Consider the following 20,470-nt stretch of genomic DNA (forward strand, 5'->3'; position numbering starts at 1 on the left):
TTATTGAGATGATATTAAACTCTGGGAGCCGGTAATGAGACGCTGCATTGTGCAGGAATATGAGATGCCATCTGCTTCCATCTACTTCCACATTCCAGAGCTCACACACCTTGTAGAGTCCAGCCGTATTAAACACAAATGCCTCCTAATTTTCTGCCCGCTCTTTCGGTCACATCTCTTAGAATGCTCACGCTTACCCCACATATTCATATAGCAGGTTCCTCTGTGACACCAAAGCCCCCAAAGTTCCCCAAATATCCCCCTAAGGATCCCAGTAAGACAAATGTAACAGGTTTTTAACAGTTTTTTTTCTTTAAAAGCAAGTTGTGCCCTTACTAGCCCTTGAGATAAACTAAAGAAGTTACAGGATGTACTATATGCTGACAAAGCATATCTGATCATGAACATACATCCCAAACCTCTTTAACTCCCTGAGCAACAAGCACAGATATTCCCCTCTGAGGTTTCTCAGTAATTCTCAGCCTTTAACCAATCAGATGCTCAGAGTGAACAATTGTATCTCCAGGATACCAGCCACATTCATGTAGAACAAGGAGATATTGCATATTGTAGCTTTCAGTTGTATTTTCATTCACTTAAAATACATTCCATTCATTCATTTTCATTTTTTGAAGGTCAGGAACATGACTATCATGAACTATGATGTTTTGTGGGTTCACTGAACCACATAGGTCCCAGGGGAGAGGTAGACTGTTGGGGTGGCAGTGTGTATGCCTCCTCGGCCCCCGTGGAATCAAGACTAGAGGTGCCCTGCATAATTTCACATTCTCTGTTACAGCATGTCCTGTTCTGCCTTTTATTGGGGACATGGTTTGTTTATCACAGCAGGCTACGGTGGCAGAGTCCAGGCTTCCCTGTTCTGTGCCTCCATTAAGGGTTTCCCATCTTGGCAGTGAGTTTTAACATGAGGCTGGAGGGTTGTTATGGTTGGTCTGGCATGCTATGGTTAACAAGGTTTATCTTCCACACCTGCTTAACACACACTCACAGTTGCTTTATTGGCCCCATGCCTCCTCCATCCTCCTCCTCTCTCCTCTATGCTTTTCTTTTTGTCTTTACCACACACACTGACGCACAAACACACACACACACACACACACACACACACACACACACACACACACACACACACACACACACACACACACACACACACACACACACACACACACACACACACACACACATGCAAACACATCTGACCAGTACATCAAGCCTCTTTGATGACTCACTGCTGTATTTTTCACTTGACTCAGGGATCCTATGTTTAGATAATTCAGATTGTGTTATAGTCAAAATGGAGGGATGTGGCTCTTTGTGACTGCTGGAGAAATGTCTTTTCCTCCTGCAGAGATTAGGGGATCCCTTGAGGAAGGCAGGCTCTGTAATTGCTGCCGGTCACCGGCATGGGCTTCATCTGGCTATCTCCACAAATAATGACTTCTCCATCAGATGTAACTTCTCCGTATTATCCATGTCTAACACTTTGAATGACAGTTTCAATCAGTTTCAATAGTCTCATTGATATTGTGTGTAGTATTTAAAAGTGATTGTATTCAGACCCTTGGTTCTTAGTTTGTATCTTGTTAAAGCATTGTAGGAGTGTATTATGTTGGGCTTGTGGTTGTGCATTATTGATAAGAGCGTCTGGTCCGTGGGCCCTGGCCCTTTGATCTGGGGGTCGTATGTTAAGGATAGCCATTAACAGACCGAGCACGCCACCAGGGACTCATCAAATATTCAGTGATCGTCTGGAACTCCAAAGCAATCCTGGTACAGTGTATGTCTGTGTATGTCTGTGTGTGTGTGTGTGTGTGTGTGTGTGTGTGTGTGTGTGTGTGTGTGTGTGTGTGTATGCGTTGGAGAGTGAGAGAGAAAGGTGCGGCCCCAAAAAAACCCACATTTCCAGGCCAAAGACTTGAGAGTAGAGGACAGTCTTGTGTGGACAGAGCTGTGACACATGCTTGGGCGATGAGGACCTGAGAGGCGTCGGTCCCTCAAGGCACAATCAATAGCCCCCCGTCCGAGCAAACAGCTGTCAACAAACTGGCCACTTTCACGGCTCAGTGAGAGATGGATGGGCATGTGTGTGTGTGTTTATGATAGGGTGTGTAAAAGGGGGCAGGTGAGCTGCGGGTGGCTCAGCCTTGGCTGGTGTGTAACCCCGGCCCTGCACCTCGGGTTTTTTGGAGCATGAAGTACTTTAACCGGATCGCCCACGTCTGTGACCGGCCTGCTGTTAGTAATGTCTTCTGACGGCTCCCAGAAAAAAACCTGTAAAAGAGAACGAAGGGCTCAGTTGGGACAATGTTATGTTTGTGTGTGTGTGTGTGTGCGTGTGTGCGTGTGTGCATGTGTGCATGTGTGTGCGTGTGTGTCTGTGTGTGTGTGTGTCAGGCAGAGGGAAAACAGAATAGTCACGCTTTGGCCTGTGGGGACAAACGCCAGAACCTTTTTTCCTCCTGTCAGCGTGTGTTCGCTAACTCTTTACCTCACCCTGCAGCCCTGTCCTATGAGCCTGCCCTGCCAGATGCCACCATGACAGCCCCATATGGGCCAAAATCATTCTCTCACCTTCCTCCTCTTCCTCCCCTCTCTTCACACCAGACAGGGAAGGGTAAGAGGATAAGCTCAGATACAAAGAGAAAGACAGCGCGAGAAAGAGAGAAATATGGAGAGACAGAACTGTGAATATGTGAAACATCCCATCCTTTGCTCACTTAGATGATCATGCACCCTGTGAGGACCTTGTCCGAAACAAAAACGACGAATGAGACCGAGAGGGAGGGAGACAGAGGTATGGACACAGAGACAGAGATACAAATATACAGCGACACAACAGTGAATTACTGTGCGAACATCACATCCTGTCTCCACGGCTGAAACCACGGACCCTGTGTCGATATGGTTTGAGGCAAAAGCAATGACTGTCCCTCCAGCCCAAGCAAACAATGAGGAATAATGAAATGCCCCCTGGGATTTTAAAGGCTCCTCCGTCAGATGAAAGGAGGAATTTGTTCCTGATTCTGAACTGCTTGTTTACCACATACCCCAGAATTTCATGTTTTTGATCAGTGGCATTATATAGCCGGATCCTTTATGCCATATCCCGTGAGAGTGCCGATTATTTCTGTTTATTTTGTGTGCTCAGTCCTTTTGATGTTTTCTTTTTCCAGTGGCGTTAATTACATATGCATGGGCGCACGCACTCACACAAATTAATGACAAAATGTCAGGCGCCTTCATTTGTGTGCCTATTGTGTCTCGCTCTCTGGTTGAAATTCAACTAGATGTGCATATTTAAAGCCACGTTCCGGTGAGTCAGAGCACAGTCGGACTGAATCTCCTGTCAACTTGTGTATTACACAGAAGTAACCCCACCTGTACACACTCACAAACACACACCACATGAACAAACACACACGCTTACATGTTACCACACAAACAAACACCCAATATTGGCTGTTATTTCGTCACAGTTTGTGCACGAGTGGCTGTGTGTGTGTTTTCCACCTGGTGCTAGTCTTTGACATTGTCTCTAGTCACTCTGGTGTCTAGCAGCAAGTGTGTGTGAGAAAGAGAGAGAGTCCAAGGGGAGGAGATGGAGGGAGGAGCTGTGGACTCAAATCCGCTCCGCCACAGGCTGTGGGAGAGGGGGTGGGCTCGGCTGGGGGTGGGCTGGACAGCGTGGGGGGAGGGGCCCCGGCTCTGCTGTGGTAGTCCCTCTCAGCAACTGGGAACAGAGCATGCCGAGACACAGACAGTAGCCTAGCCTGGGAGCAGGAGAGAGGCACAGAGAGAGAGAGAGAGAAAGAGAGAGTGAGAGAGAGAGTGTGAGAGAGAGGTAAACAGTCACAGCAGGACTGCACTGGAAAGCATAAACAAGGACTGTTCTCCCTTTTCTCTCTCTCTTTTGAGTTCTGCCTGTGCGTACCTCTGTGTGTGTGTGTGTGTGTGCGTGTGAGTGTGTGTGTGCGCACACCACACTCGTAACGGTGGAGAGTTGCTGTGCAGGGTGTGTGGGAGTGCACACTCCTGACAGTAGTTGTGGGGGAAACCCGCCTACAGCGCTCGAGGTTTAGGATCGGAGATCTGGGTGCTCTGTGAGCCCTTCTTTCAGCTTGCTACTGAGTGTGTGAATGTGTGCGCGTGTGCTTTTCTGCTCGCGCTTGTTCCCGGTGTTTGACAATGAGATTAGACCTGCGCAGTGATTTTTCAGGAGGAGTTCTCTCGTCGCTCTCGCGCCAGAGCCGATCTCCTGCGTGCTGTTGAGCTGCACCTGGAGCGCGCACCTGGCTGTGAGCCTTCCATGCCAACAAGCGAAGTGGATGAAAACAACACCAAACCAAAACACAAACATTTTTGACTCCTTTACCTCACGGATATTTTTGCTTTTTTTTCTCTCCTGCCAAAACGAAAATTGATTTTGTCCCTGGACTTCACTGGAGTGAAGACTACATTGCAACTGGAGAAGAAACACCAACTGACCACATGAGAGGTGAGGCTATATACTTTTTCATCTCCCAAAGACAGCTTTTAAGAGTAACAGACAGGTATCTATCCCAGTACACAACTACGTGTACTGGAAGCTTTAATTGCTGTTTAAAAGTGTAACACTGGGTGAAATTTCACATAGGGGGAACTTGAGTGTGAGCGCGCTCCTCCTGGAATCACTGGCACCGTTTCTGGGAATGTCCATACCGAGAACAGATTGGCAGCACAGTTGGAGCGAGCCCCTGAGCTGCTTTAGAGCTGTAATATTTCTGCATGCGTCCTTGAAACGAAACAGTAGGCAGATGTCATGTGAACATACAGCGGGCTCAAACTCGAAGCTTTTTAGTTGCAGGATCCGATGCGTGTGTGTGTTTGAGTGCGTGTAGGTGCCATGTGACTGAGCTCTGGGCACTGGAAAGGTTACTGCTAATTAAACCGCATTCTTTTCCGCTGAAGCACATAATGTAGGGCTCCCCCCGTTGTCCCTGGAGCAGCTGTTCCTTGCTAGGCTCTTCCAAACGCGGGAGGGGGCTCTCACGCCTGCACTCCGCTACATGCTCAGCAATCTCGCACACATCAAAGTGACGTGCCAACTGAGAAAAGCACGGGTGAAACTTCAAGTGACTTTGTTTGTGCGCGTGGGTATGAGTGTGTGTTTGTGAGAATGCCCCGTGTATCTAAGATATGTCTTACTCAGTGAGTGTGTTGTATGTGTAAAGGTGAGGTCAACTTTAGAGGGGGCTAAAGTAGGACCAAAGCAACCCTTGGCACTGCCACTTCTGCCTATTATTGCCCCTCCATGGCTCCCTCTCCACCCTCATTTCAGGCCTTCTCTAGGTGAAATCTGATTCGCTCTCTTTGTCTCCCTTTTACTGCTTTAGTGTTGCAATGCGTCTGAGACTAAGAGTTAGGGGCTTTTTCTCATTGGTTAATGTTACACCCCCAGGTGTGATGGCCATGGGTATTTACATATTGAGCGCCACAGGAAACCCTAACCCCCCCTAACTAATTTCCCAGGTAACCTCCCGTGTGAGGCAGGATGATGTATGAGCAGGCGGAAAAGGAGAGGAAGAGGGTGACATGGGGGAGTCTTAAAGCATTAACTGGGCCATATAGTGAGGCCTGCCCCTGTAGATGATGCGGTTGATTGATTGGTCTGACATAGTTTTGTTTAAGAGGGCCTTAAGGAAGGGAGAAAATCTGCTTAGAGAAACACTCAGATACTCAGAGAGTTGTAAGCCACTGCTGTAGCTCATCCCCAAGACAGACAATTCGAGCTGTTCAGAGAAAAATAAAGCACAGGAGGCCCCGGTGAACTTTTGCTTAAGTTAAGTAGTTAGGCCTTTTTGGAGTTAATTAAAGCTTGAGTAAATGTGTGTGTGTGTGTGTGTGTGTAAGTGTGTGCACACATGAGCTCATAGCCGAGGATGACCGGGCTGCCGCTCTCTGCCCCCCTGACCTGAACACACACACACACACACACACACACACACAAGGCAGACTGAGTGACAGATGGCCTTCCCATAATCAGAGGGAGAAAAAGAGATTTGGAGAGGGAAAGAGGAAAGGACGAGATGAGAGAGAGACAGTGAGAGAGAGCTTCTGGATGCCAACCTGTTTCTGTCTGTGCCCTCTCTCCTATTTCCTGCATCTTTGCCGCTGCCTCCCTCCCTCCCTTTCCCTCTCTCTCTCCTTCTATCTTTTGCTCTGCCTGAGGGCTGAATGTCATATATACAATCTGTCTCACGTTAATGTGAATGAACTGATTGCCACTATTCTCTTCATGGGTAAAATCTCTTCGTTACACTCATGGGTGCTTCTGAAAGACGCTCAGCCCCCCTCCACAGTCAACCCACCAACACACACACACACACACACACACACACACACACACACACACACACACACACACACACACACACACACACACACACACACACACACACACACACACACACACACACACACACACACACACACACACACACACACACACACACACACACACACTCCGCTAGCCCTGGGGCTTGCAGACTCTTAATTCTAATGGATTCTCCATGCACTCCCCTCTGACGGAGTCGAGTGTGTGATTAGGAGCAAATTTACAGCCCATGGACACACACAATGAGAAATAAATAACCTGTTTACCTGAATGAGCTCTTGCATTTCTGAGGGACCCTAATGGAAAAGCTTGCCACAGGGCCTGCACAACTAATATCATAACTGGCCTTATGTTTAGAGATGAGTTACGCAACGCAAATGTTTCCCGAGCTCTGCTGAGCAACTGTTGAGGTCAGCCTGAGTCATCTCGGGTATTATTAATAAAAAAATCCTGTATTTTTTTCCCTGTGTATTGGAAAAGCGTACTTATTCACACAGTGGAATGTTTAAGGGGCTGAAGTGGTTTGGAGCTGTCAGAGGCATTATGCAACACGATGCTGGAAGATGGAAATCAATACGCGCTGAGTTGCTGGACCAACTTTCCACCCACGCGCATCTGTGACTTCAGCGTTTGGGCACCGCGCACACGTGATCATCCCGGCTCGGCTCGGCTCTGCTCTCACCACCAGCAGAGAGATCAAGACCACAAGCAGACAGCTTCCATACCAGCAGCCAGCATTGAGAAAACTGTTTCTCTCCTCTCTACTCTCTAAGTGCATTTCCATACTGAAGTGAATCATACTCCTGTGCTTTACAAAAGCACAGCGTGTGAATACAACAGGAGGATGCTCGGCTGTATGGGGAGTGACGTGTATGAGTGACTCATTAAGTAAAGAGCAAGGCCAAGTGCTGTTGATTGATTACGCCCTCAGTGGTTGTTTGTCCAGTCTGTTGATTACTCCCCTCTCCGACCATTTGCTGTGATTTACAGAGACCCAGGATGGGCAGAAATAAGCGTGACTCAAACTCGCTGATGGTGGATCTCACTTTTATAGTGACTTTATACTGCAGTCGCCGTGATTTATGGGACACACTAAAAGTGCATGTCGCTGTTGTTACATGTGCAGTTATTTCATTAGATGGCTGAGTTGTTAGTGTTGGCATGCGAGGTGCTGGTGTTGGGCTGGGCTGGGCTTTGATCGAGATGAATAAATGGGGAAACAGTGCTTTGGATTAAATATTTAGATAAACTTCTGCATGAAATATTTAGCCCCTAACTGCTTTTGTTCCCTCACGGTACAAGAAAGTGACATCAAGCTAGAACAGAAACCTTGTCGGTACAACGCATTCACTCTGACTTTCATTTAACATTGATGCAACATTGTGTGCACTTGACACAAAATACTTCACGGAGTACTCGCCACGGCTCACTGAGTTTGAGCAGATTTTTGTAAAGCACAACAGCACACAATCACACAGGAGCACAAACAGAAAATGACTTTTCAAATAGCGTAAACTTACTCAGCAAATCAACAAAAGTAAAAGGGACACTTCGGGATTTTTCAACCTGTACCCTATAGATCTTTTTGGGTCCAAGTTTTTACTAAGGACAATTCACAATCGAAATAGGTTAGAGTTAGAACGTTAAAACCGGTGACAGCAAAACAGGCTTGTCAGTAGCGAACATGGAAAGATCCCTACAGAGATACACCTGCATCTGTTTACCTCAATAACTGTAAAGAAACAGTAGAAAATTACTGTTTGTACTGTCAGTGTTTAAGCTTTCTCTCTTCCGGTCTCTGACATAGCACCACATTCAGTAAGTGATGTAGCTGAGGTAAACAGACAGGTGTATCTGTGGGGATCCTTTCCATGTCGCCAGACCCTTATAATAACATTTACAAGCCTGTCAGTGGCTAAAACTATCAGTTTACTTTGACGTGCTGACTTGCCTCATAAGATTCCATTGTATAGCCATTTTGAAATTTGAACCCAAATATATCTAAAAAAAATAAGGTCCAAGTTGAAAAGTCCCAAAGACGTGTCACCCTTGTCAGATTCACTGAGTGAGAGGGTGGAGAAAAGGAGAATATGTTAGCATGTCCAATATGACACCCACTCACCCCTCCCTGTCATTGTTTTCTTTTCACATGACCTCTCACTCCTCCTCTTAACCCTCCTCTTAACCCTTTGAGTTTAACCAGGAGCAGGGGGGTAATGGCTGGGGGGTGGGGATAATGTGGTATGACCAGTGGTGGAGCTGGATCAAGGGTAAAGTTAGAATATCCTTTTCCCCTGCAGGAATGGCCCCCTAAATGGTCCTTTCAGCCTTTCTGTTTCTTACGAGTGACGTAGCCTAATATTTTGCTCTTCGATCGCAATGTCAATTCCGAGCACAACAAGGTAATGATGTATTTCTCCAGAGGCAGCACCGACATTAGACCATTAAACCAGATTTTCTAGATAACATCAGGATAACCTCCAGGTAGAGTACACAGTTGAATGTTGCAATCAGGTTTTGCCCTCGAAAACGACCCTGAAAGTGGTCCTACAGGGGCAGGTCCTGCAGTGGAAAACCTCCGAAGGTGTGGCCATCCTAAAACAGTCTACGACTTCCTGCAGTGGAAAAGCGCCTAGAGAGGCCAGTGGCTAAGGTCAAGGCTTTTGTCTCTGAGAGGTGTGATTCAATCATTTGTGTTCACATGTATGCACACAGAAACACAGAGATGGGGGATGGGGAGCTTAGCTGCTCTAGGTGCCGACACTAATGCTACTAACAGTGAGGGGGCTGAGGAGCAGAGAGAGGAAAGCTCTTATCTGGATGGTGACGTGCTTCCAATACAAGATATGATGCTTATGAGCACTGTATAGGACACTCCACAGAGATACGTGACCGTGTTGTCTTGATGCACTGCCTCCTCTCTTTGTGTGTGACCCTAATGTGGATGTCCACAGATATTCACACATGTGTGTTTAGTCCAAGGCTGCACTGATTACTTGACTGCCTCTTGTTGTGAGGAGCCCACATGAGAGGGAGAACCATCCACCGCTGTGTTCTGGGCTTCATCCAGATAGCTGACGGCCCTCGAGTTCAATCCTGTGTGTATTCCCTCCGTGCAGGTTTCGCCCCTGCACAGGGGTTGGAGCAGATCAGCGTTATCTTTCAACGGTGCATTCCTGAAATACACCAGAAAGCAGCATTAGAATGCCTCACTTTCAGAGAGAAGGCACTATACTTAGCTTTGCTTCATTTTCCTCGTCATCGACAAGCAGATGAGGAATGAAGATGGCCTCTCAGTAGGAGACCTGTGTTGCGTGGAGCAATGTCTCCCTTGGGGGGCTTTAAAAGGAATTGGGATTGAACCATCAAGCCTCAGCAAAAGGGCCTTTGGTTTACTGAGCAATGGCTTATTGGCTATTATTACTACTTTATGGTTGTGTTAAATAATGTTTCAGCCTATGAGAGCAGTATGTTTTAGGATTCCAGTGCTTTTGATGCAGACACACACACACACATACACACACTTTTGACTTTTGATGCAGACACACACACACACACATACACACACATACTCTCTCTCTATCTATCTATCTATCTATCTATCTATCTATCTATCTCTCTCTCTCTCTCTCTCTCTAATAATTTATCGTCTACACTTCCCACTCTGGTTCGTGTGAAATGGTTTACCCATTTCCCAGAGCCTCTTTGCTTTGGCACTCCTGCCAGATCTGAGGTGCGATTTCTTCCTGCCATTTTTTTCCCTGCGAATTGCATGACAGGTAGGCTCAGGCCGAGACACGTTGCTGCTGACTAAAATTAAATATATAGTAAGGTCATGAAGAGCTACCATTTTTTTAAAGGTCAGTATTTCTGGATGGAATGACAGCTTTATGTGTGTTTACATGCCAGGGGTATTAACGAACCGACTGAGTTGTCTCTGCGGATGCCAGAGTTGCCATGGAATGATGTGGATTAATGCAGAAGCTTTGCGTTCATCTCACCTCATCCTCTCTGCTCCGGCACCGATGGTCTTTTCTTTGTTTCATCGCTTCCTTGACAGCTTCCGTGCTTAATCCAGAGAATGTTCCCAAACGTTTCTGCAACATGCTCCCTCGTTCCCAGTGAGCGCAGATCAAACCACTGAGGGGGTGGGGGGGGGGGGGTCAGCAGAGCTCTAAAAGAAGAAGCCTCCTCTGTATCGCACCTCAAAGGGAATCAGCAAAGAGCGTCTGAACTCTAGAAACTATAAATGGCACGCAGGCAGAAGAAGCGGACTGTGTAAAATGTGGATGTTTCCCTCTTGGTGCCGAGATGGGGGTGTAGAAGTAAGGTGTAGAAGTTTCTCAATTAGAAACCCAAAAGGTCCACTCGCCAAATTTCCATTCAGTCCAGGGTCCGGAACAGTGACGGTCAAAATCCAAAAACATAACTCCAACAAAAACGTTCGAACTATGCACAAAAGGTGATGTGGCCTTATTTGTGTGAAAGGTGACACTTTTTTTGTGGTTTAAACTTGGGCATAAAAGGTGTGAAGGCCAGGCGGAGGCACACTGTTCATTAGTGAGTGTGCTCCTGTATTTGTTTTTTCACCATATTCATGGTTGAAAAGGCAGACTCACAACAGTATGTTGAGGTATACACGCTCTTGTTGTGTGGCTGATCTAACTATTACACTGCATGTTGCTTGGTATGATTGCAGATGGTTTATTTTTCTGCCCCTTACCTCAGAGTTCTGCGGGTATTTTTGTTCGAAGTGTGCACGCTTTGTTTCATAGTGACGTTTCACGTTACCACTTTTGACAAGGGCAACAGTCTCGTTGCAGATTAAACACATCGGTTTTGTGCTCCCCACAGGCAGCACAAATGCATACTTGTCAGTCCACTCTGTCTTAAATTAGCGATTTTTGGAATCAACGTTTTTTGTCGGGTTTAAAGCACGCCATGATTTTCGTTTGCTGAGAAAAATATATTGTTCTCAAATCTATCTGCCCGCGTTGTTGCCATTGACACACACAACCTGCGTGACCCACAGAGCTCGCGGCCAACATTGAGTGAGTGAGTTGTCATAGTGATGTTGTTATTACAGCTCCTGATTAGACCTCTGGATTGGACACAGAAGATAGAAACCACATCGAGTAGGAAAAAAATATATAGCGCGAAATCACGCACCAATGAAAACTCGCTTGAATCATGATTAAATTAGATTGTTGATTTTGGCTTTGGTCCAAATTTGATTGCGTCTGGGTCCGGATCCGGACCACGGTCCGCCTATTGAGTACCCCTGGTAGACCAAGGAGTGTGAATGTGTATGTTTGTGGGGATGGTAGTGGTGGACTCTCTCAGCGCATGTTGTGGCTGTTGGGGTACATTGGCGCAAACAGGCAGCACTATTCATCTGCATCCATAAATTATTAAGGCTCCATTTTGCCCACTGCTGAAGAATTAGTGCCTGGGGTGAACAGTGGGTGGAGAGGGAGAGATCTGAGGGAAACGTCTCGACTCTGTCTCTGTCTCTGTCTGCCGCCTTTGACTGCTGCCATGTTAGTCAGACATGTTATCACTGGGGAGAGGGAGAGGGATGTCTACTCATTACTCTCTGAAATTATCTTTGTACCAAGACATTCACGATGTTAAGTAGATAAGGGCTTTGTTGGGATTCTACTGCACAGCACTGCTACTTATGATTTCAAGACAAAATACTTCTGAAAGTATTTTGAAGTAATCAAAACATATTATCAGTCTCTATCAATCAAAACGTGAGCGCTCTTTTTTACATTTTTCCTCTTTATATGACAGTCCCCTGAACAGGGCAAGTCTCTGCAATTACCCTGGTTACACCTGAGATTAACCTGCGATTGAGGTGCAAAAATCAGATCAATTCAACAAGACAGTCGCACTTTGTTTTATCCAGCCAGGAAAATCAATGGCCTTTGTCATCTGTGCTTATCTGTCCAGAGCAGCTCTTAGGACACAGCTTTATTGCCTCTCCTGTGGCCTACATGGAAGTGCAGAGAGGGGAGCCAACGATAGAGGAGTGATAAAACTCAATAATCTCTCCATCCTGCCGCATTATGGCCGATGGCAACACCGAGAAAGGGAGCGTAATTAACTCTAAGTAGCCGTTATGACCGCATAGATCTCCTTAAATGGAAGGGCTAATGGCTGCTGGGTGCTGATCTAATCTAGCCATTAGAAGCTGATGGAATTGCGTTTTTTTTTTTTGAGAACTTGAGGGAGCATTGCGAGAATAAGTGTGGGCTGAGAGTGGGTGTTCGGATAAACAACATCATGTTACAAAAAAATAACAGCAGAGGAGAACAGGTAGCTTTTGTCAGTATGTGTGTAGTATGGCTCGCTATTGTCTCATTCATATGCTACATTAGTTCCATTGACAATGGGTTGACAGAGAAGGACATAGGAACATCACCTGGGCATTATGTAACAGAGTGGGAGTCATTGTCAGATTGGCTTCTAAGGTTGCTCGGCAAACAGAGATGGGGCAAACTATTATTCCTGCAGCATGAATTGCTCACTACACTTTGATCTCAACAACAACAAAAACACAGGTGTTACATAAAAGTGACGTTAACTGAATTGTATTGTAGCATAAAGCGTGTTTAGGGCAACATGGTACAGCTTGACAGCTACACCCTTCTAATTTACTCTGGGTTTGTGTGAGTGTGACTACTGATTAAACACACCATCTCTGTCTCAAACAGTGTGGCCATAGTGACACCTGTCAGGCATTCCTTAGACATAACACCTGCCTCGGTGATGGACCTCCTGGGTGTGTGCTCATTTAGCACTCTGAGCCTGCCTGGTGCTGTCCCTGGTGCCCCCCCGAACAACGTTAGAATGCCACGTCCACAACAAAGCGATACAAGCATGCTAACGTCACTTGTGATGAATGTCAAGGTCTTCTGAATCACATCCAGTTCTTCTGTCCATGTAAAGTGCTCTCTTGACAGATAACAATACTATGTATGTTTGTGTGTGTGAGAGAGAGATTTTTAAGTCCAGTATTTCTAAGTTGTTGACCGTCATCAGCCGCACTAGCACAGAACCAAAGCAGATTCTAATCCTATCTGTCCTGTGTGTTTTATCTGGAATTGAAGATGTAAGTTAATGGTGCAGAAAGGAACACAGTTCTGATATTAACCCTGCAGTCACTTCTGACAGAACAAGACTTAATGATGTGGATATTCTACTCGAAGGGTGTGTCTATTGTTTGTTGTGTTGCATTACACATTCAAGCACGTGTGTGTGTGTGTGTGTGTGTGTGTGTGTGTGTGTGTGTGTGTGTGTGTGTGTGTCTGTGTGTCTGTGTGTCTGTGTGTCTGTCTGTCTGTCTGTCTGTCTGTCTGTCTGTCTCTGTGTGTGATGGAGATAATTTCCAAACACTGTTAATGACTTAAGAATATAATAATCAAGTGCCTTGTATTATTAATTACCTTATATGAATCATGTGAAAGTAGGAACATGGCTTTTCTGTGTTTCTGCGTGTGTGTAACTTAGATTATTAGGTGCCACTTAGTCTGCATATGTACAAGAGCATGTTTATACCGGAGGTAATAAGAAGGGTCGAACTGTGCTTCTTCCGACCTTGTGCAAAACTTCCATCCTTGCCTCGGACATCAGAAATCCACCACGTGGTTTTCCCTGCTGAACGCTAAACTTCTGTCTATAGAAACCTTGTGCGATGTGTTTATCATTGCTTCACTTTCAGCCTTGTGCTGGTGAGCCCGATTGCAATTGTTGTTGTTGTTTGTCTAATAAATGTACTTATATGCAGCTCTGGAGTCCTGAGGTAACTAGGGTGAATTTTCACCTATCAGTGTGCGTGTGTGTGGCCAATTCCTCTCTCTGAGTCATTTTCCAACACACATTAACCATTTTTCTGCTGAGGTGAGCTGCGAATCGCAAACAGCTCTGGGTCTGGAGTAATATGTTATCTTTCCTCAGCGTTATTTCTCCACCTCATTCCGGGGGCAGTGCTGCTTATCTGATTATAAGTCATGTTTACATGACCTCTTTTTCCTCTAACGTATTCCATTGTGCGGTTGCTAAGATGGGGAGCGTGCTTGGGCATATAGCTGTTATGCTTGGGTCAGAGCAGCCACCAAACACCTGAGAGCACACAAGCACCGGGAGAGCTGTGTGTCTGTGTCTGTACCTGTGTCTGTGTCTGTGTCTGTGTCTGTGTCTGTGTCTGCGTCTGCGTCTGTGTCTGTCTGTGTCTGTGCCTGTGCCTGTGCCTGTGCCTGCCATGGAGCATCAGGGAGGAGACTGAGAGCTGTGTGTCTGTGCCTGTGTCTGTGTCTGTGTCAGGGAGGGGACTGAGAGATGATGGCTGTTTGCTCACACAGTGGGTGATGGATGGATGGATGTAATGGAAGGTTGGAACTGGCTCATTGATGTATTGACTAACTCATCAATGACGAGACCATTGGGAAAGATTTCTAATCAAGCAATGTTCACTTCTCACATCAATACACAAACACACACACACACACACACACACACACACACACACACACACACAAGCTCACATGCACAAGCAAGCGGACTGACACATTCCTCTAGGATGCGTCCTCAGGGAAATAGACAGTGTCCTCTCCAGTAGCACCGACACCCACCTCCCCAGAAGGCCTATTCTCCCCTGGGCTTTCAGGCTAGTCCATTATACCCCAGTCTGCCCCTGTAATCACACAAGGCTTCAGCTGTTTGGACACAAACAGAGGTGTCAGCACAACAATTAAGAGCTGAGGAATGGGGGTGGACAACAAAAGCCCCCCCCCCCAGCAGTCCTGTAGTCCGTAGTTCCAGTTAATGTCTGTGTCTGCTGGGAATCATCCTCCTCCCTCGGCCTCCCTCTGTAGGTGGTGGGGGCTGATGGAGCAGCTGATGGATTTTCCCAGGGTCGTTAATTGCTGTTTTTAAGTGTTTAGCTCTGCTCTTTTTTTTTTGTTGCGCTGCGTTGAAGTGTGTGTAATGTGATTTCCACCAACATAGACAGGGACATGAAATTTAGATAAGATCCGACTTTTCTAAGGGCGTTGTAGAGTGGCTCCGCTGAAGCAAGTTTCGTACTTATCTTAAAAAAGGTTGCTACACCCAGAAAGTTTTGCTCCAAGAGTTCATTTGCAGTAGCTCTTTGAGCACACGGGGCAGTGGTGATGGTGGTGGTGGTGGGTGGGGGGGTCAGACATAAGGGGATCAAACCTCAAAGAAAGAAAGAAAAAAATAAACCTGCAACACACAACGCCCCGTTTCAGTCTGGCGTGCGGTTGACCTTAATTACAAGCCTCCCTTAATGCAAGATAAATCAGGATGGACAAACGGAATGGGCTCATGACTACACCATTCAGGGCCGCCGCGTCCACGTGCTTCACCAGTGGAAAACCGTGTCAGCACACCAGCAGGTGGCTGCTGCTGAGCTGGCTGGAGGTCCCACAGGTCTTAATGGACCAGGCTCTGACAATACCCCAGCTCTGAGTGCCACTGACTGCAGTCCATCCAGTGTTTTCAAAGGCCTCACAGAGGGTGGAAGCTGCAGGATTCTGCTCTTGGCTTCTTTGGTCCAAAGCTCCCCCTGTAAAAGGGGCCTTGGAGTGTAATTGAGTGAGTGACGGCATGTGGTTTCACGACGTATACGTGGGAAGCTGAATGCTGCTCCGAATGTCACCTTGGTTCCCCGGTAACACGCGGTGCCATCATTCTCCTTGTCCTTCGCTGATCTCGCGTTGAATGTTCTCTCTGTGTTTCTCTCTCTCCCCACTGCAGGCTTAGAGGGCAGAGGGGCTTATCACTGACCTTCCACCTTCTACCGAGATCCGAACAAATTACTTTTCCCCTGCCTTCCCTTCTTTCATCTGCTGACTTTCAGGAGGCGTCCTGGTAAGTAATGGTTCCACGTTTTTTTTATTTGCTTTTTTCTTATCATGCAAATATATTGCTGTGATAAGTCATACATTTTGTAAGCAGGTTTTTACGGAGCATTTGCTGAATCAGGAGTAACGTAGAGGAGTAACAGTAATGATAGTAGTTATGTGTGCTAAACACTTAATTATAGACTAATAATAGACTCAATTCTCACTGCTCACAAATTAAAATATCTGCCTGGAAACCACCACGCTTCTTATCACATACCAATCATTATGAGGTAGTAATTCTGAAGGAAAATATAATATTGGGTATTCAACTGTCCACAAAATCTCCCATGAATGCGTTTGCCAGCTTCATTCATTTGCTTGACCCTAACTGGTCCATACCTCTCCCTACTCCTCTTTTATGGACTGTAAAGGGAGCTGATGTATCTGTTGTCCTCTGAATTCCTACTTTATTAGGCACAGAATTTGAACTCTGCAGTTATTCGCCCATTCACCCGTTAATCAAACGTAACCCTGTGTGAGGGCTATTATACTCCTGGCACTTGCCGCACCCTTGGCTCCGGTGTGGCTGAGAGCTGACCAGAGGCGGTGGGGAAAGTGTGGATTGCAGTGACCTGACCGAGGGACAGGGGTCAGGGAGGCAGAGCAGGGTGTGAAGCCCCCAGGAGGGCCAGGCAAAGCAGGTCAGACTGGGCCTCTGGCCCCTCACTCCACTGGGCCCTCCCGTGTCATTACAGCGCCAACCTCCGAGCCTCTGAGCCGCCGACCCTACACCCCTGACCCGTGAGCCAGCCAGCTGATTGGCTCTCCCACAGAGATTAGTGTGTGTGTGTGTGTGTGTGTGTGTGTGTGTGTGTGTGTGTGTGTGTGTGTGTGTGTGTGTGTGTGTTCGTGAGACAGAGAGAGAGAGAGAGAGAGAGAGAGAGAGAGAGAGAGAGAGAGCAGCTGACCCTACACCTAGGGCAATTGTGTGACTTTGCACAAAAGTTAACATTTTCAAATGTCAAACAAAGTTAAACCCATCCTCAGTATTATTTTAACCATATCTGCCACCAAGCAACATCTGTGTCCCCACCAGACGTCTGTGTTCTTTAGGGCCAGCTTCATCTGAACCCTTTTCTCCACTGTACCCACGCTTTGGGTTTGGGGATACTCCTCTGTGCTAGAAGCAACCGATGGCATTTTTTATGGTGTGAATAGAAGGAAGGATTGATGGTTTATAAGCCTGTCCCAAGGCTGTACAAGCACCACCTCAGAGAGCTGCTCCAGATAAGGAGTGGTGGTGGTGTCTTGTTTGGAATAATATGAAGGAAATCACAATGCACTGAAGAGCAGGGAAGTGGAATCAAAAATATTTGTCTTTTAATGGAGGCCTCTTGGTGCTACAGATTGCTGTATTTTATCCATTCGTGCTTCTTGAGACCAATGTCCCCGCATCTCTTGGCTGTGAGGTGAGGATTTGTGGGAGGGGGTGGGGGCATTGAGGGAGAAGAGGGGGATGGGAATGGTGATGTACTTTCTTTGAGTGTGTTAGAGTAGCCTGGCAAAGTGTTCTACAATCTGAACTGGCGCTCTTCCTATGCTTTTATCCTGAACCACTTCCCAAATAGAATCACCCCAACTCGCCTTTAGGAGTTGGTCTCAGATGTACTTTTTTTTTCTCGTAGTTTCCTGTTTCTGCAGTAGTACTTTATCATTGCGAGCTTACAGACTGCACTTGGAATCCGGTGGCCTGGAATGCAGCTTATATCAATTGCAAGGAAGCTAAAACTGAGAGCTTCACTTGACTCATTTTACGTTTGAAAACTTGGCTTCACTTTTTTGTGGTTTTATTATCCATATTTCACTTGATCCAAAAACACCGTATATAACATCCATAATTAATATATATTTTCTTCTCTTAAGAGACTCTTCTGGATCCTCACTGCGCACCAGACCTGATGACATAGATGTCTTAGATGCAAATAAGGTGTCATCATTAATCACTGTAACAAATGTTTTGGGGGAAATGATCTTGCAGGCCTGTCATGCAAATATGCACTATCAGCAATATTCTTTGCTGCCAGTCCTAAGCTTAGTTGTTTTATCTTACTTGTAAATCATTATTGTTAGTAGATGAATTTGCATGGGTACAAATATGGGTAATAAAAATTGTTCTCTTATAAGTGGTGGGGAGGAGCGCTGTTGTTGCCAAGGATGTATATGTGTTGGACACGGAATTTTCTGGCTTATTTGCAGTAATTGATTATATCTAGGAGATGACGGATACTCAATTTGAGGTCAAATGGTTTGTAAATAGTCAAAGTATTTGATTTATATATGTACTTAAGTCTAGTCTGTCTCAAAAAACAGTTCTGACCTTTAAGGAGAAAATGCCTTGTTTATGTAAGCAACCTTTCACAAGTCTGGTCATATCAGACCCAGTCTCTTTAGGGGGCGACTGGAATGTCAAGATGTGTCTGTTAAAAGTTTAAAAGTGGCCCACCCATGGTGCATTAAAACACCACGTCTGCTTACTTTTTTAACTCACTGGTGTACATAGGACACCACGTCAGAGGAGATGATAATGCAAAGGGAATTGTGGGAATTTGGGCTGTCAGTCTATTACTAAATCTGTCACTAAAAAAGAGAAAGAAAACGAATTAATCAGATGGTTTTCCCAAATATATTTTAATTGCCTTTTATAAAACCTGAAAAAATGTCTATATGCATGAACTATTACTTCACACAAACAGTGTGCAAAGATGCATAAAGTCAGTGTGTGAGTAGATCCAAATATTATTAGAGAGATTAGAGAGAGTATAACCTGCGTGAGCATATCACATGCATGTTCTCTCAATTACACAGAGGATGCCATGCAATGCTCTTAAATGACGTGCAATGTGTCCACAAAGCTACTCAAAAACAGAAGACCAGTGTGTCCTGAGAGCTCAGACCTGTAGAGACTACCATGACTCCTCTGCCCCTGCATATGACATTGTGGAGAATAATGGGCCAATGGGCCATCATCCTGGCCTGCGGGGCTCAATACAAATGGAAAGTGTGGTTCTATTGGAAAGCGACAGTGTGAGCTAATAGGGACACATTCCCTCCTGTTGTCATACAAGTAGCCCTTGACCCCATGGTGATGGAATTGGAGGGAGGGTGAGACAGTGTACCCCCCAACCCCCACTCACTACAACAACAACCACCACCTCTAGCAGCAGCCGCAACTCTAGAACTCCTGACAAATCTGGCCCCAAAGCCCACCTGTCTGTCCCAGCACCCTGCACACAAACAGCGCCTGTAACAGCAACACCAGCTGCCTGCTACTATGTGTGTGTGTGTGTGTGTGTGTGTGTGTGTGTGTGTGTGTGTGTGTGTGTGTGTGTGTGTGTGTGTGTGTGTGTGTGTGTGTGTGTGTGTGTGTGTGTGTGTGTGTGTGTGGCCTTGGCCTAATCACCAATTTGCTAAATATCAGCGCAACCTCTGACCTACAGACCAAAAACAGACCAGCATGTTAAACAGGAGAAGCGGTGATAAAAGTGATAAACCTAATTAGTTCTCGAGGACTGTTTAAAATAGCTTCTGTTTAAGTGGGGAGCAGTTATGTGCTGCATTGTAACTCGGTCCCATTTGTGGCCACAGTGAAACTTGAACACTTCACTTCAAATATATGTATATATATATCATTCTTCCATTTCACTCACAGTCGCCATAGGCTACATGAAGTGTGTGAAAATGAAATATTCCCTTGTATTCCCTTCCCCTTCCCATGGGGACTATGTTAGATGTGGGCAGAATGTCATATCATCCTGAATTTAGAAAAATGCTGTTTTTCATATGGCTGCATAAATTCCAGGTCCTCTTGGCGTTACTGTACCACTTAGGGGTCCTGCGTCCAGAGGGCAGATGGTGCACTCATATCTGCAGGCACTCAAAGCCTGGCCATTAGGTAACTCTTTTCTCCCGGATGCAGCAGGGGAATGGTGAGAGCTCTGCTCATATAACTCATCTGGAGTTTGAGATCTGCAGACTGGCAGGATTATCGCTGTCGTTCATCGGTGAACCCACCTTTCCTGGCGCTCCTGAAACACTTGTCAAAACTAAACCAGTTGTCAGTCAGCATTAGCCCCCGTGCCGCTCTCCGCCTTCGTGCCTTTGTTCCCGAGTGGTCACTTATCACGCTGGCTCCCATCCTCTG

The 20,470-nt window shown here is 46.2% G+C and overlaps 1 protein-coding gene across 1 annotated transcript in view; it reads left to right on the forward strand.

The window, feature by feature from the left end:
• Window positions 1–3,694: 3,694 nt before the first annotated feature.
• large2 (LARGE xylosyl- and glucuronyltransferase 2) overlaps window positions 3,695–20,470 on the forward strand; it is a 32,971-nt gene continuing 16,195 nt past the window's right edge. Inside the window, exons 1-2 of the mRNA XM_012830690.3 lie at window positions 3,695–4,519; window positions 16,181–16,294. The gene's annotated coding sequence lies outside the window, so the exon portion shown is untranslated. The remainder of the gene's footprint in view (window positions 4,520–16,180; window positions 16,295–20,470) is intronic.

The sequence above is a fragment of the Clupea harengus genome, chromosome 6 (genome assembly GCF_900700415.2).
Source record: "Clupea harengus chromosome 6, Ch_v2.0.2, whole genome shotgun sequence".
In the NCBI taxonomy this organism is placed as follows: domain Eukaryota; kingdom Metazoa; phylum Chordata; class Actinopteri; order Clupeiformes; family Clupeidae; genus Clupea; species Clupea harengus.